Raw genomic sequence first — 16,463 nt, 5'->3', positions numbered from 1 at the left:
ATCCTTGGACTTCCATTCACAGCTACTACTGAACCATTGTTGGGATTTGGACTGCAGACTGTAAGTCATCAATAAATTCCTTTACTATATAGAGCATATCTGTAAGTTCTGTGACTCTAGAGAACCCTGACTAATACAATGAGTTAAGCAGAAATAAAGATTGTTGAGCAAGTGTCTTTGTGGTAGGATTAAGCTATTTAGGACTATTTACTTTCTTTAAGAAATATGTAACAGCATAGCAAAAATTCTAGTATGATATATTTTGTTGCTCATTTATTTCTGTACTTTTTGTTCATTTTTTTTTTGGTTATTTATATCTCAACTTGTTTAATATACTAGCTACTAATTTAGATGATTTTACAATATAAAATTATATTTTATACTCAAAGACTATATTACTATCTATGAATTTAAAACTGCATTTGTTCTTTTAGAGTTTAATGCAACATTTTATTCATATTCATTTATTTCCCCACCCACTATCTTTTTATTTAAAGAAATCTGATCCTTCCAGATCAAATTGTGCTACTATGTATACTTGGATATTTGCTCTCTTATTGGAAGATGGTTGACTTACCAGGATCTGTGTATTTTGCTATGAATAAATATCATGACCAAGCCAACTCTTATAAAGAACATTTAATTGAAGCTGGCTTACAGTTTCAGAGGTTTAGTCTATTACCATTGTGGCAGGAAGCAGGGCAGTGGGAATGCAGACATGGTGCTGGAGTATCTCATAGCTCTACATTTTGATCCATAGGTATCAGAAGCAGACTGCCTTTCCCTAGGCAGCCAGGGGTAGAATAGAACTGCACACTGGGTAGAACTTCAGCATAGGATCCTCAAAGCCCATCCCCACAGTGACACACTTTCTGTAAAGAGGCTATACTTCTTCTAATAATGCCATGTCCCATGGCATACTCAAACCACCACAATCTCTTTCAGAAAACCATGTCTCCATCTTTCAGGAGTTAACAATTACCATTGCCTTGACTAAGGGTAGGATTTGTGCTCAATTTAATTAATGCGTCCATATGTATGCCAGGGTTAGTCAGGCTTGAGTCTGTATAAGTATTTATTGTTCTTGAATGTTTTAACAGTAATAATACAATGTACCTAGAGGTACATACAAGGAAATCAAAACTTTTAAACTCATCATTAACATTTAAGTCATTCTTGTTTGTCTGTCCTACTGCTCTGAATTTCCCATTGCTATTAATCAGTTTCTAATTAATTAGTATATGAATAATCTATCTTAATTACACCTTATGGACTATTCTGTATTATTGCATTGTGCATTTAACATTATGCTTGTAAAAGAATTCATCATATTTTCTGAAATTCATTTCAACAGCAATATTATTTTTAATAATTCTTCACATAAATATATATTTCAAGTCTATATAGTACTAAGTGCTTGACTCTATATATCTAACTCAATGAATATATTCATAGTTTTTCTTACTTTGAGAAAATGTCTGGAATATATTTTTCAAAATTTCATAGATCTTCATATGTGAATTGTGTTATCTTTGTTGTATAGATTATCCTTCATTTTTTTCATTTGTGTTTCTACTATGGTTGTTAAAGAGAAAGATTCTTAAATGATGAGGTGTTTGTAATACGTCTTAGTATTTTTATTCCCATTATTTGGTTGTTCTGATAATTTGTTCAGAACATGATCTAATTTGGGATCATATTACTACTTTCATCTGATACTATCCTGAAGTTATATCAGTTAGATCCATTCTCTAAAGTACTCTGTCTCTCTGTCTCTTTCTGTTTCTCTGTCTATGTCTGTCTGTCTGTCTGTCTGTCTGTCTGTCTGTCTGTCTGTCTCTCTCTCTCTCTATGTCACACACACACTGTCTCACTCTCTCTCTTACACACATTCTCATTGCCTTTCATCATTCTGAAACAAAAGAATAAATTCAAGTAAAATATGCACTAATAATGACATGTACTCACAAATTTGCTTTTTGAATTGTCTGAAATACATATATTATTGATATATTTCTATGTCTATAATAGGGTAATTATATTAACCTATTTATGATAAAGCTGAATTATCATTTATATATTGTATTCATATGTGATTTATTGATATAAAAAACAGAAAAATAAAATATATCTTCAGTCAAATATCATTTATCTTTCCTCTGCATCTTAATTTTTATCTCTTTTTTATTACAAAGAGAATTTTTTGCTGGTGATATTTTACTGACTTTCATTATTTTTCACTTTTGTTTTTGATACAATATATCAAGTATTTAAAATTATTAAAAATCATTTCAAAATTAACAAATATTTTTTTGTAATTTAGCAATTGAAATTCAAAAACACAAGTTAGAATTCTTTATAAATTCATAATGCAAAAGATTTTTTGGGAGATAGTAAATAATACATTTTGTTAATCAATCATGGATCAAAATACATGAAAAGAAATTGCAAGAATAGTATTTTAGTATCATAACTCTATAAACAATACAGTACAGCTATTAATATAATGTTTTATTTGCTTTAATCAGTATGAACAATATGCATTGGGCCATGTGTTATATAAAGAGACTATACTGATTTATAGAAGCTGTCCAATTTTTCTTATTTAATGTACTTATCAATGTTCTGGACTTCTGAAGATTATTGCATTTTCTATATATCTTATAATCTTTTGGTGATCCTTATGTTTTATATGTTTGATGTGAATTAAAGAATAATCAAACATTCTTCCACTGTATATTCAGATACTCAGTTGTATATCACAAAGAGAACTCAAATTTAGGTTTTATACTTCCAAGGGTATATTCAAATACTTTCTGCTTATAACACACTGCTCAAACTTATTGGTAGATAAGCAATAAATAAAAAAAGCCTGTGTACCTAATAAAAGGATTGAAAGGAGTATTTAGAATTCATTACATCAAAACAATATGACTAAACATAATCCCTCACATATTATTTTTTCCAATTTTTATTAGGTATTTACTTCATTTACATTTTAAATGCTATCCCCAAAGTCCCCTATACCTCCCTCCCTGCTCCCCTACCCACCCACTCCCACTTCTTGGCCCTGGTATTCCCCTGTACTGGGCATATGAAGTTTGCAAGCCCAAGGGGCCTTTTTCCTAATGATGGCTGACTAGGTCATCTTCTGCTACATATGCAGCTAGAGACATGAGTTCTGGGGTGCTGGTTAGTTCATATTGTTGTTCCACCTATAGGGTTGCAGACCCCTTCAGCTCCTTGGGTACTTTCTCTAGCTCTTCTATTGGGGGCCCTGTGTTCCATCCGCTAGTTGACTGTGAGGATCTACTTCTGTGTTTGCTAGGCACTGGCATAGCCTCACAAGAGACAGCTATATCAGGGTCCTTTCGCAAAATCTTGCTGGTGTATGCAATAGTGTCTGTGTTTGGTGGCTGATTATGGGATGGACCCCTGGGTGAGGCAGTTTTTGGATGGTCCATCCTTTCGCCTCAGCTCCAAACTTTGTCTCTGTAACCCCTTGCATGGGAGTTTTTTTCCCAATTCTAAGAAGGGGCAAAGTGTCCACATTTTGGTCTTCCTTCTTCTTGAGTTTCATGTGTTTTACAAATTATATCTTGGGTATTCTAGGTTTCAGGGCTAATATCCACTTATCAGTAACTGCATATTATGTGAGTTCTTTTGTGATTGGGTTACCTCAATAAGGATGATATCCTCCAGATACATCCATTTGCTGAAGAATTTCATAAATTCATTGTTTTTAATAGTTTTTAATACTCCATTGTGTAAATGTACCACATTTTCTATATCCATTCCTCTCTTGAGGGACATTGTGGTTCTTTCCAGCTTCTGGCTAATATAAATAAGGCTGCTATGAACATAGTGGAGCATGTGTTCTTATTACCAGTTGGAACATCTTCTGGATATATGCCCAGGAGAGATATTGCTGGATCCTCTGATAGTACTATGCCCAATTTTCTGAGGAACCGCCAGACTGATTTCCAGAGTGGTTTTACAAGCTTGCAGTCCCACCAACAATGGAGGAGTGTTCCTCTTTTTTCCACATCCTTGCCAGCATTTTCTGTCACCTGAATTTTTTATCTTAGCCATTCTGAATGGTGTGAGGTGGAATCTTAAGGTTGTTTTGATTTGCATTTCCCTGATGAGTAAGGATATTGAACATTTTTGGAGGTGTTTCTCAGCCATTCGATATTCCTTAGTTGAGAAGTCTTTGTTTAGTTCTGTGCCCCATTTTTTAATGGGGTTATTTGGTTTTTTGGAGTTCGTCTTCCTCAGTTCTTTATATATAATGGATATTAATCCCCTATCTGATTTAGGATTGGTAAAGATCCTTTTCCAATCTTTTTGTGGCCTTTTCCCTCACATATTCTTTAAAATAAAGTGTAATTATTACCTAAATTAATTTTGTTTGATAACATACTTTACTCTAGCTTCCAAAATCTAGCTAGCCATTTCTTTTGGATTCATCTTCAAGAGTATGACAAATGCAAGAAAACTTTTCTTACTTTGTGGCAGGCTCAACATCTCTCATCTGCAGAGTCTAGTTCAAAATTGGACTGTACTGAAATCTAAAATCATCATCATCATCATCATCATCATCATCATCATCACCATCATCATCATCATAAATAATAATGATAAACCTCAAAAAATAACAACTGTTTTTCCACACATAATTCCTGAAAGAAAGTAAAGAGATTACCAACAGGCTTAAAGTTATTATGTATCTTTGGCCATCAAGAAAATACAAATTAAAACTTTGTATAGATAATAGCATTGGCGATAAGGAAGTTTAAAAATATACAAGATGCAATTTAATGAAATTATGGCACTATTATAATTTCAATACTTTATTTATGGAATTGTAAGCACTTTATTAGTGTGAAAAAATATCCTAGGGTATGTATGAAGAATTGAAAGCATGTAAACATATCATGCTAAATTATTAACAGAGGCTTCATGTGTAGTTTATAAAACCTTCAAGAGCTTTCTGTTGAATCCTATATATGTTTTAGATATAAAAGAATGAAAACACATGTGAAAGGCTGCATATACTATTATTGTAATTATATTTTGTTCAAAACCAACTAAAATTCTCCTGTGACAGCTAAATTTGAAAAAAATGATGACAAGATTATCTTGTTTAGGTAAGTACAATAAAATAATATATCAAAGTTCACTGAATCTTATAATTACCAACTTTAATTTTTATGCTTTGTCATTTATATCTTTGAATGTATATAATTAAGTTAATGCAATAATAAAAATGTTGTAAAAGTTTATTTTATTTAATAACAGTCTATGAGTGCAAAAGCAATCACAAAAGGCTTAGTGGCTATTTATATCATGAACAACCTAATTTGTGTAAATATAGTACAAGATTATCACAAAATAAAGAAAGCATCTAAATCATGATCCACTTAGTAGAAACCACTGATAAGCTGTATTTTACAGTAAATGGCAAATAAAATATAAGATGCTACAAATTAATCCAAGTTCATAAAATAAATACTTTACAAGAAGTTGATTTAGATGTACTCAAAAAGTTTTTTTTTGTTTTGATTTTTCCTTTGATTTAAGTTTTATTGCATTATGATGAGAAAAGATAATTTCAATTTATCTGAATTTGTTAGCATTTAAAACAAATTTTGAGTATATAGACTCATATCACATTCTTCTTTCCCTTTTGTACCCCAACTCTTTCCAGAGTACTCCCCCCTTCAAAACCTGAAATACATTTCATTTTTTTATCATATATTTTTAAAATTTATATTATTGTAACAATAAAAATTAGTATTATAAAAGTTGTTTGATATAAAACAACCATCAATTGAACAGTCTTATGTAGATGTTTGTGTACAGCAATACTGAAAATATGTATGCTTTCCTCAATATAATTTTTAAATAATTCCAAATATATTAACTGTATGATATTTTAAAATAATATATCACTATTAGATTATTAATGAACAGAAACAAAGTCTTTTGTTTGTTAGTTATGTTTTTAGTAGAGCTTAAAATCTTGGCGTTTACAGTGGTACTAACACAAAATAAGAACAGTTTTTGGAGTTCATTGTAATAAGGCTGTACTTGAATGTCCCTAACATCATCAAAGGATTTTAATTTTACCTCCATAGTAGATAACCTAAGAGTTGACAGTGCTGCTGTGCCCAGGAATGAATTGTAGACATGATTTTGGATAAATATTTTCTATCATCAAAGCTATTTGACTTGTGTGATTGTCGTCATTCTCAGCCCGCAGGGAACAAGTTACATTCATTTAAGAAATGGTGTGTGTATTAAGATGGTCTATCCATGAAGTCATTTATCAGCTGTTTCAATGAACAATGGTTCTGCTTGGAGGGTGGCACAGATGTTAGGTGAGGGTAAGATTCTGGATCATTGGCTATGATAATTTTGAAAAGTGTTAATCTCAGAATAATAGTAACTCTTCTTCAAATAAATAATAATGTCCTCTTTTTCATAATTGATACATTAATTATAAATATCAAGCAAAGCCTTCAGTCTCACTCTTTGCTGTTCTCTTAAAAGCCACCTCCCAAATTAATTTCTATATTTCTTTTGGCTGTATAAATAATTTTGACATATATAAACTGTTCTGAAAACCATAATATAGTATAAAAACATCAAACAATAAACAATACTACTAATAGAGAGGCTGAGATAGGAGAAGCATGATTTCAAGACCATTACATGGCACACAGCAAGACCCTGTCATGTTCAAACGAGCAGAAAGTATATATGGATTATACAGTATTGGACCTATTTCTCCTATTACCAAATTAGAGAGACCATGAGATGACAGCCAACAAATTTCTAATTCCTCATATTTTTGAATTTCAATCTATTAGGATATGTTGGTATTATTAATTTTCATATTAAGAGATATTAATGAAAATGATTGTTACTTCCAGTTAATTTTCTTGTTAGAGGTGGAATTATGTTTGTTGAAAGATTACTAACTTGGTTTCTTCTAGGGTGTAGTTTCATTGCTTGTGTTGGTGTTTTCCATCTATTATCCGTTGTAGGGCTGGATCTGTGGAAAGATATTGCATAAATTTGGTTTTGTCATGGAATATCTTGTTTTCTCCATCTAAGGTGATTAAGAGTTTTGCTGGGTATCATAGCCTGGGCTGGCATTTGTGCTCTCTTAGGGACTGTGTGGCATCTGCCCAGGATGTTCACAAGATAGTCTCTAGTGAGAACTCTGATATAATTCTGATAGATCTGCCATTATATGTTACCTGACATTTTTCCCTTACTGCTTTAAAAATTCTTTCTTTGTCAAGTGCATTTGGTGTTCTGATTATTACGTGACAGGAGGAATTTCTTTTCTGGTCTAGTCTATTTGGAGTTCTGTAGGTTTCTTGTATGTTCATGGGCATCTTTCTTTAGGTTAGGGAAGTTTTCTTCTATCATACAAGTCTGATTCTTACATATAGGATGAGAAAAATCTATGGCTCACTGTGAGTACAGGAACATTTATAATGACCAAGTTAGGAAAGTAAACAGTAAGGCAACATTCTGACTCTGAATTATTTAATTAGAGACCAATTTTACATAAGAAGTAAAACTCCAGCCAACACCTTGCTGGGGACCTTTGCTATATGAAGTGGTAGATGGGGTCATCCTGATTTCAGTCGAATTAGAGAAGCACCTGTACTGCAACTAATCATTCATTTAGACAATGACAACAAAGCTTGATGCAATACTGAAGACATCTGTTCCTGATAGACAAGTTCATTGGGATCACTAAGAATAATGTGTCATCATGGTTTGGGGACAGTCGAAATATCAGGGACTTAGGGACAAGACAGGAAAGACACACATTGCAAAGGGAAGGCCACAAAGAAGACATATGTGATGTGCCATGTTAATTTGTCAGGGACCACGGTTCTAGTATTGGACCTTATTTGTTTTACAGGGACATGATATTGACAAAATAGAGAAGATACAAGCAAATAGAAAAAGTTAAAAATAGTTTGTCTATTGGGTCCATTTGGTCCCATAAATGGCTCAGCCCTGTGTCTATTTGAGAGCCAGCTTGGATGCAGTTAAACCCAAGGTACCAGCTATAGTGGCAGACACAGCAACCTAGAGGAGCATTCTCTTCCTCCTTCATTCACAGCCAGGGTAAAAGCCTAAGTCAGCTTTCCAGAGGACATTGGGTATGGAAAGATGGAAAGGAGATATACAACATCTTTTCTATGGCTCATAGCAAATGAAAGTTGGTTTGAGAATTAACTGTGATAGTGTTTAATACATGCAACATGCCTATAATTTAGTTTAAAAAACCACTGGTAGTAGTGATTGGGTCTTCTCTTGCTATATGTAGCCTTGTGAATGTTTCTATTTCAGAATGTTCTCAGATGTCCAAAACCAATTATGCACCTTATACCAGAGTGAGAATTTAGTGATAATGCACACCATTTGTAAAAAGATATACATATCTATATTTATATATTTAATATAATATAATATGACTATCTTAATGAATTGTCTATTAAGATAGACATAGCCATGTATATATGGAATGAACTATCACAAAAGTTGATAGAACAAAAAATGTTCTCAGGAATATAAAACTCTGACATAACATTATTTTAATCCTTATCTAACATGGTCAATATTATAGCTAAACTTAAATTGTTATTATAATCTTATATTCTTATCAAAAGACTGAATAATGGAATATAAGTGTAATAAAGCAATGATATCACTACTATCAAGATAAATATGGTCCAAAACAAATGTTATTTATAGTTGCACAAAAAATTATTGACAGACACTGAAATGTATAGTTACACAAAGAATTATTAACAGACTCTCATATGTGTGTGTGATCTTACAAAATATCTCTTATTAAATGAGAAAAATAATAATCAGATAGGGTAAAATAAGGAACAATACATCTGTTAGATTTTTGTTACTCAGGCTGCCAAGCTAGGTATCTACAGTGTAAATTACATACAGTATTGAAGCTGTTAGGTTTCTGCCTATATTCTGGATAATTAGAATTGTAAGCATTTTTGTTGTTGAAAAGCTCTTTGATGAAATCCAACACCACTTCATTATAAAAGTCATGGAGAGATCAGAAATATAAGGCCCATACAGAAACAAAATAAACATACTATTCAGAAAGCAAATAGAGCAAATTAAATAGAGCAAACTTAAAGCAAATCTACTAATATTAGTTACAAGACTAGGCTGTCTACTTTCAGCCTATCTCTTCAATATCGTAATTGAAGTTCTACCTAGATCAATAAGACCGCTCAAAGAGATCAAGGAGATAAAATTGGAAAAGAAGAGATCAAAGTATTACTATTCACAGATCATATGATAATATTTATATGTGACCCCACAAAATCTAGAAGAGAACTCCAGCAGCTGATAAACACCTTCAAAAAAGTATCTGGAAAAAAATATTAACTCAAGGAAGTTAGTAGTCCTCCTTTATACAAACAATAAATGAGCTGAGAAAAAAGATATAGAGACAATAGCCACAAATAATTTAAAGTATCTTGGTGTAATGCTAACCATCAAGGCATGTATGCCAAGAACTTCAAGTGTCTGAAGAAAGAAATTAAATGAGATATCAGAGGATAGAAAGATTAAGATGATGATAATAGTCATCAAAATTCCAACACAATTCTTTACAGACTGTGAAAGAACAATTCTCAACTTTATGTGAAAAAACAAAAAACAAAAAAAAATCCAGGATAGCTAAAAAATTCTGGAATATTACAAAAACTTCCAGTGGTATCATCATTCCTGATCTCAAGAGGTACAAAAGAACAATAATAATAAAATAAATAATAATAATATAATTAATAATAATAAAAGAATGCTCTGGATAGTCCATCCTTTTGTCTTAGCTCCAAATTTTGTCTCTAACTCCTTTCACAGGTATTTTGTTTCTTATTCTAAGGAGGAATGAAGTATCCACCCATTGGATTATCTTCTTCTTGATTTTCTTGTGTTTTGCAAATTGTATCTTGGGTATTCTAAGTTTCTGGACTAATATCCACTTATCAGTGAGTGCATATCTAGTGACTTCTGCTCACAGACAGCTATTGGATGGAACACAGGGCCCCCAGTGGAGGAGCTAGAGAAAGTACCCAAGGAGCTGAAGGGTTCTGCAACTCAATAGGTGGAACAACAATATGAACTAACCAGTACCCCCAGAGTTCGTGTCTCTAGTTGCATATGTAGCGTAGATGGCCTAGTCGGCTATCATTGGGAAGAGAGGCCCCTAGGTCTTGCAAACTTTATATGCCCCAGTACAGGGGAATGCCAGGACCAAGAAGTGGGAGTGGGTGGGTAGGGGAGCAGGGTGGGGGGTGGGGAGCATATAGGGAACTTTTGGGATAGCTTTTGAAATGTAAATAAAGAAAATATCTAATAAAATATAAACAAAAAATAAATGAAAATAAATAAAAAGAATGCATGATATTGGTATAGGAATAAGCAGGTGGATCAGTGAACTGAAGAGCCATAATCAAAATGCACACATCCCTAAAGACACATGATTTTTGACAAAAATCTAAAACCATTCAATGTAAAAAAAAAAAAAAAGGCATCTTCAACAACAAATGGTGCTGTTGTAACTGGATGTCTGCATGTAGAAGAAGGCAAATAGAACCATATTTATCACCCTGCACAAAACTCAAGTTGAAATTGATCAAAGACTTCAATGTAAAACTGCATGCATACTTCACAAATACACCAGCATCCCAGTTCAGTAGAGACAGAAAACAAGAATCAGCAGCTGTGGCACTACCTAGCAGAGACAGCCAGTCTTCCGTCTTGGCTCAAGTCAGTAGGAAGGGACCCAGAGGATTTCCAGAAGTTCTGGGCTGTGCCTTTCTCAGGGAATCCAAGATCAGTGAAGACTTGAGACCCACAAACTTTGCACAACTAGATCTATAAGCAAGCCAACCTCAGTCCCAATCACTGTCCATTGAGTATTTTTATACTTTCTCCAAACATCACAAGTCCTCCATGTATCTTTCCTCAGTAAATGTGTCTGTCTCAGCTGACATTACTCTGCCAATTAGCCCAAGTCTGAGGAAGTGGCAATAAACAGCAGCATACCACCAAAAGTTTTGGGTGCATTTCTCTCTATGGAGTCCCAACAAATGCAACTCAACTCTACAATGTAAGGTAGACAAATACATGCATGTTGTTAGCAAAGAATACTTCCTCACTTTCCTTTCAAGTGCTTGCTTTAGATGAACATCCTCTCCTCTGTGTCTACTTCAGTGAAACATTCCTTCATGACTCTGCCTTAGCCTTTCACACCTGTATCCACTTGAACAAATTGTTCCTTCACGTATTTGTCCCAGAAAAAACTCTTGGCTTTCCAAAGAACTCTTAAGTTTCCATTTCATGAGACTATACTTTATAATCAACAGATTGGATAAGATCAAACACTCAAGCTACAGCACAGGTTGGCAAGGAAATAGAGCGAAGAGAACACTCTTCCATTGTTAGTGAGAGTAAAAATTGATACAGCCACTCTGGAAATCAATGTGGTGGTTTCTCAGAAGGTTAGGAATAGTTCTATCTCAAGACCCAGCTTTACCACTTCTGTTCATATACCCAAAAGATGCTCTACCATACCACAATGGCACTTGCTCAAGTATGTTCATAACAGCTATATTTGTAATAGTCAGAAACTGGAAACAACCTAGATGTTTCTCAACTGAAATATAATAAAGAAAATATCCATTTGCATAAGGGAATACTACTCAGCTATTAAAAATCAGTCATCATGAACTTTGCAGGCAAATGGAAGGCAGTAGAAACTATCACTGTAAGTGAGGTAACCCAGACCCAAAAGGACATGCATGGTATATACTCACCACAGTAAATGGACATTAGCTGTAAAGTACAGGGTTACCACAGTACCATCCACAGACTCAAAGAAGCCAAAGAACAAGAAAGACCCAAGGAATGATGGTTGGATCTTACTCAGAAGGGGAAATAAAATAGACATCAGAAGTGGATAGAGGGAGGGACCTGAGTGGTACAGGGGATTGGAAGGGGAACAGCATGGAGAAGTCAAGAGTAGGAAGAGTGAGGGGATGAGCTGTGCACGGGAATTGGGGAGTACATCTCCAGGATATGCCAAAGACCTGAGACAGTTAGAAGCCACAGGTAGTCTATGGTGGGAACTCTAGCTGAGACACCTTTCAGTGAGGAATATGGAACCTGAAGTGGTCACCCCTTGTAGCCAGTAAGGACTTCCACTGGAGGGAGAGGGCCAACAACTCATTCACAAAACCTTCAACCCAAAATGTGTCCACCATATAAGATGTGAATGAATAAAGATAAAAGCAGAGACTGAGGGAACGGCCAACCAATGACTGGCCCAACTTGAGGCTCATCCCATGGGCAAGAACCAATCCCTGACATTGTTAATGATGCTCTGTTTTACTTGCAGTCAGGAGCCTGGCATAACTGTCCTCTGAGAGGCTGCATCCAGCAGCTGACCAATGATACAGTGACTCATAGGCAAACAGTAGATGGAGCTCAGGGAATCTTGTCAAAGTGTTGGGGGAAGGATTGAGGAACCAGAGGAGAATTGGGACTCCAAAAGAAGACCAACAGAGTCAACTAACCTGGACCCTTTGGGGCTAGCATTAACTGAACCACCAACCAAAGAACAAGCATGGGCTGGACATACACCCTGGTACATTTGTATAAGATGTGCAGCTTGGCATTCATGAGGTTCCCCTAACAACTGAGGAGGGGCTATCCTTTAATGTGTTGCCCATCTGCAGATTCTGTTCTCCTAAATAGGCTGCCATGTCTGGCCTTGTGGGAGAGGAGGTACCTAGTTCTGTAGTGACTTGATGTGCCAGGTTGGGTTGTTATGCAGTGGGGAGGGCTTCTCCTATCGAATAGGAATCAGGGACAGGGAAAGGGATGAATCTGTGTGAGTTAGGAATGGGTAATGCAAGGCTAGAATATGGATGTAAAGTGAATAAATAAATTATTAATGAAAAAGATGTATTAGAAGTGAATTACTTGTAACTGCATCCTACCTTATGTTGACAACTTTTGTATTTCTTGATCATGGTCATGTCTCCCATGTATTATCTAAAATTGTCAAGTTCAAAGCTGTTGCTTTTACTTGCTCTGGAACCTTACTAGAGTATTGTCTAAATCTATCATCTCAAATAAAGGTCCTTGATTATTAGATCGAGGGTTTGAATTGAAAAAGAGATAAGGATGAGGCATATTCATAGTTACATTTTATTTTTTACATGTTCCATCTTCCATATGAATTTAATCAAACAAGAAAAGTATTATCTAGAAATGAATACACGAAAGAAATAATACTCATGACAGGAAAATTATTTCTACAGCTATACTTCCTGACCATTTTAAACAGATTTGTTTCCTTCATAAATGAGTGAAATTTCTTTTCTTTAATCTTACCTGCATTTTATCTCTATTATTACCTCTCCTCAGAAGAGAAATATAAACTAATATCTGGTCTAAAATATACATTTTTTTCATGGAAATAGTTTAATAGAACCAATGACCTTTCTTAAGATTTCAAATAATTCATTCCAAATTGGTCTCAAATTGCATTTTCTAACTACTAATATTGCATGTCATCTGCCTCCAAGGTGAGATCATTAATTGGCAAACAAAAAGTAAAGAATGATTTTAGGGTATGTTATATCCACAGCAATCCCACGATGAAAGACTGTCTCATAGAATGAACATGTAGTTACGCTTATTTTACAATAAGTCATTTTACTAAAAATCAGACACAATTTTGTCCTCTTCAAAGAAAATGAAACATGAACCTTTGCTTTGATGAAATGTGAAGTATAAAAGACATTAGAAATGAAATCCTATAAGAACTCTGCTGTTGACATTGTAACTTCACAGTGCATTGCATGCTTTTAAAGTGCTTTAAGTCCTTGTTTGTAAAAACAGACAGAAGATAAGTTGATGATTAAAAGGAGAAGCACTCTTAAAAAACAAAATGTGCTCTTGTCTTGTATCTCTTGAGAACACAAAAATGATAAGTTATAAGTTGTGGAAAGCTGAAAAACCTCACTTTATTTTAATGACTATATTCATTTTCTGCATTATTTATAGGAATTATCACTCATGACTTGTTTTTTGTTTGTTTGTTTGTTTTTTGTTTTTGTTTTTTTGAGACAGGGTTTCTCTGTGTGGCTATCCTGGAACTCATTCTGTAGTCCAGGCTGGCCTCGAACTCAGAAACCTGCCAGCCTCCCAAGTGCTGGGATTAAAGATGTGTACCACCACTGCCCGGCAACTTATGTTATTTTTAAACAAAATAAGAATTCATTAAAAGACCTGAGCACAATGCATAGAAAAGTAACAGTAATAATACTCTTTACCTGACTTATTCCTGAAAGCCATACGTTATACTCTCTTGCTTTCACAAGTGATATCTTAAAAATCTCTGGGCAGTTGGTCTGGTTCCTTTTGGAATTTCCTTCCAATTTTCTCTTGTATTCAAAATTCGTGAGAATAAATCTCTGACCCTGTGAATACAAATTCCCAACATGATATTTAAAACAGAATAATACATAATGTATTTCAGAAATAATGTCATGAAAATTTAGGTTACGATACAAGCATGCCCATAATCATTTTCAACTTACTATAAATACTTCCTATTAATGTTGCCATACAATAATACATTTACTAATACGTGGAAATATGTGAGGGGTTTCAGAATATAAGTAGGTATCTACAAATATATTACTTAAAGCCACATAATTTATTTGTATGGGTCTTATTCAAACTTTATTTTATGTACATATAAATTCCATTTTTTCTGTCTGTGCACTTATATTATTTATTGTTTCAGAGTATCCAAGGAACACAATAGAGTTTAATTTGAGGATAGTTCAATAGAATGTCCACACTCAATCTGGTGATTAGGCAGAAACCACTGATGATATTATTCTAACCAAGAGCTAGTGCAAAGAATATGTGCTAGTCATTCAGCAAGTGAAGAGAATAAGTATTTGCATTTGAAATATTTGTAATTGGATAAATAGATAACCTGACAGGAGATGCATTATCTATTTGTAGGGATTGTCTCAGATGATCTTGAAATGACAAGGTGTTAGCTTGGCGATAAGCACCCTGAGTGGACTTTTCTCACTTGCTACAACTACTGTCATGACTTGCTTTTTGGTTAATAAACTGAGAAACCTAAAAAATAACTAATCTTGATGTTGTTTGTAAATTTAAGCACCTGTGAGTAAATCCAGAGAGGAAGCAAAATCTTACAGGTGTAGCAGACATAGGATCCATGGCTTTTGGTATATTACTTCATGAAATCATCACACTTTTAACTAAGAAAACTAAACATTCTATAAGCACCGAAGTGAAGGAAGTGTGGCTATACATTTATTATGGCCCCAGCACTGTTTTAAGGACTTTACTAAGAAAATCATGTTTTTCATATTCCATTTAGGGAAATGAGGCAGAAAAGACTAGAGGTTTAATTCCAGCCTTCAATCTTTACCTGCTTCTAAACACTGTAGGAAATGTCTCTGATCTTTGCAGTTACTTCTTTTTCCTTTTAGTTTTGGCTTAAACTTTATCATTGTTTGGCGGACATTGGTGCTTGCTATCTTTACATCTTTCATTGAGTATATACTCATAAGGATTCATACATATTGTTAATATGTAGTCTTACATGATATATGTATGTTCAACATATATTGTATGAAATATGTATTAGTCATCTCATAAGATTACATTATCTAGCAATGTGCTAATCATATTAGATTATGGAATATATACTACAAGAATGGACCAACACTTACTGTCTTACTATGTACTACTCAGAACATGTGTGATCCCATCCATAAGTAATACATATCTTTACTTAACTATATTATGTTCTCAATGGTGTTTTTTTTTCTGTATATCCATTCATTCTTTGGTGCATGTATGAGACATATTTTACCAGTTATTGTCTGTTTCCCCTTGCCACTTCTGATAGTCTTATTCTTCCCAATTAAGCTCTTTGTTCCTTTAAAGTTTTTGTTTTTATGCAGGATTTTTAGAGTTAGGCACAACAGCCATGTTTTTATGATTGCAACAACCATGTGGAATTCCAAAGACAGCATTTCATACCAATCATTCACATGCCCCAGTTCTTACAGTCTTTTTGTCCCCTCTTTCATGCTGTTTCCAAGGACTTGAGGAGACAATAGCTGTCCTGTTTAGGTAAAAGCATTTTATACTTACTTAGTTTTATCACCTTGAACTGTTATGGGTCTCTCCATTAACTGATGCACACTATAAATAAAGCTTTAGTTTTTAATTCAACCATGTTGAACACTTTTTCATTACGAAGTTACTAACCATATTTTTCCCATACTGAGAACATCTCTTTTTTTTTTTTTTTTTTTTTTTTTTTTTTT

This window comes from Mus pahari, chromosome 6 (genome assembly GCF_900095145.1).
Source record: "Mus pahari chromosome 6, PAHARI_EIJ_v1.1, whole genome shotgun sequence".
NCBI lineage: Eukaryota > Metazoa > Chordata > Mammalia > Rodentia > Muridae > Mus > Mus pahari.
This window is presented reverse-complemented; position numbering follows the sequence as displayed.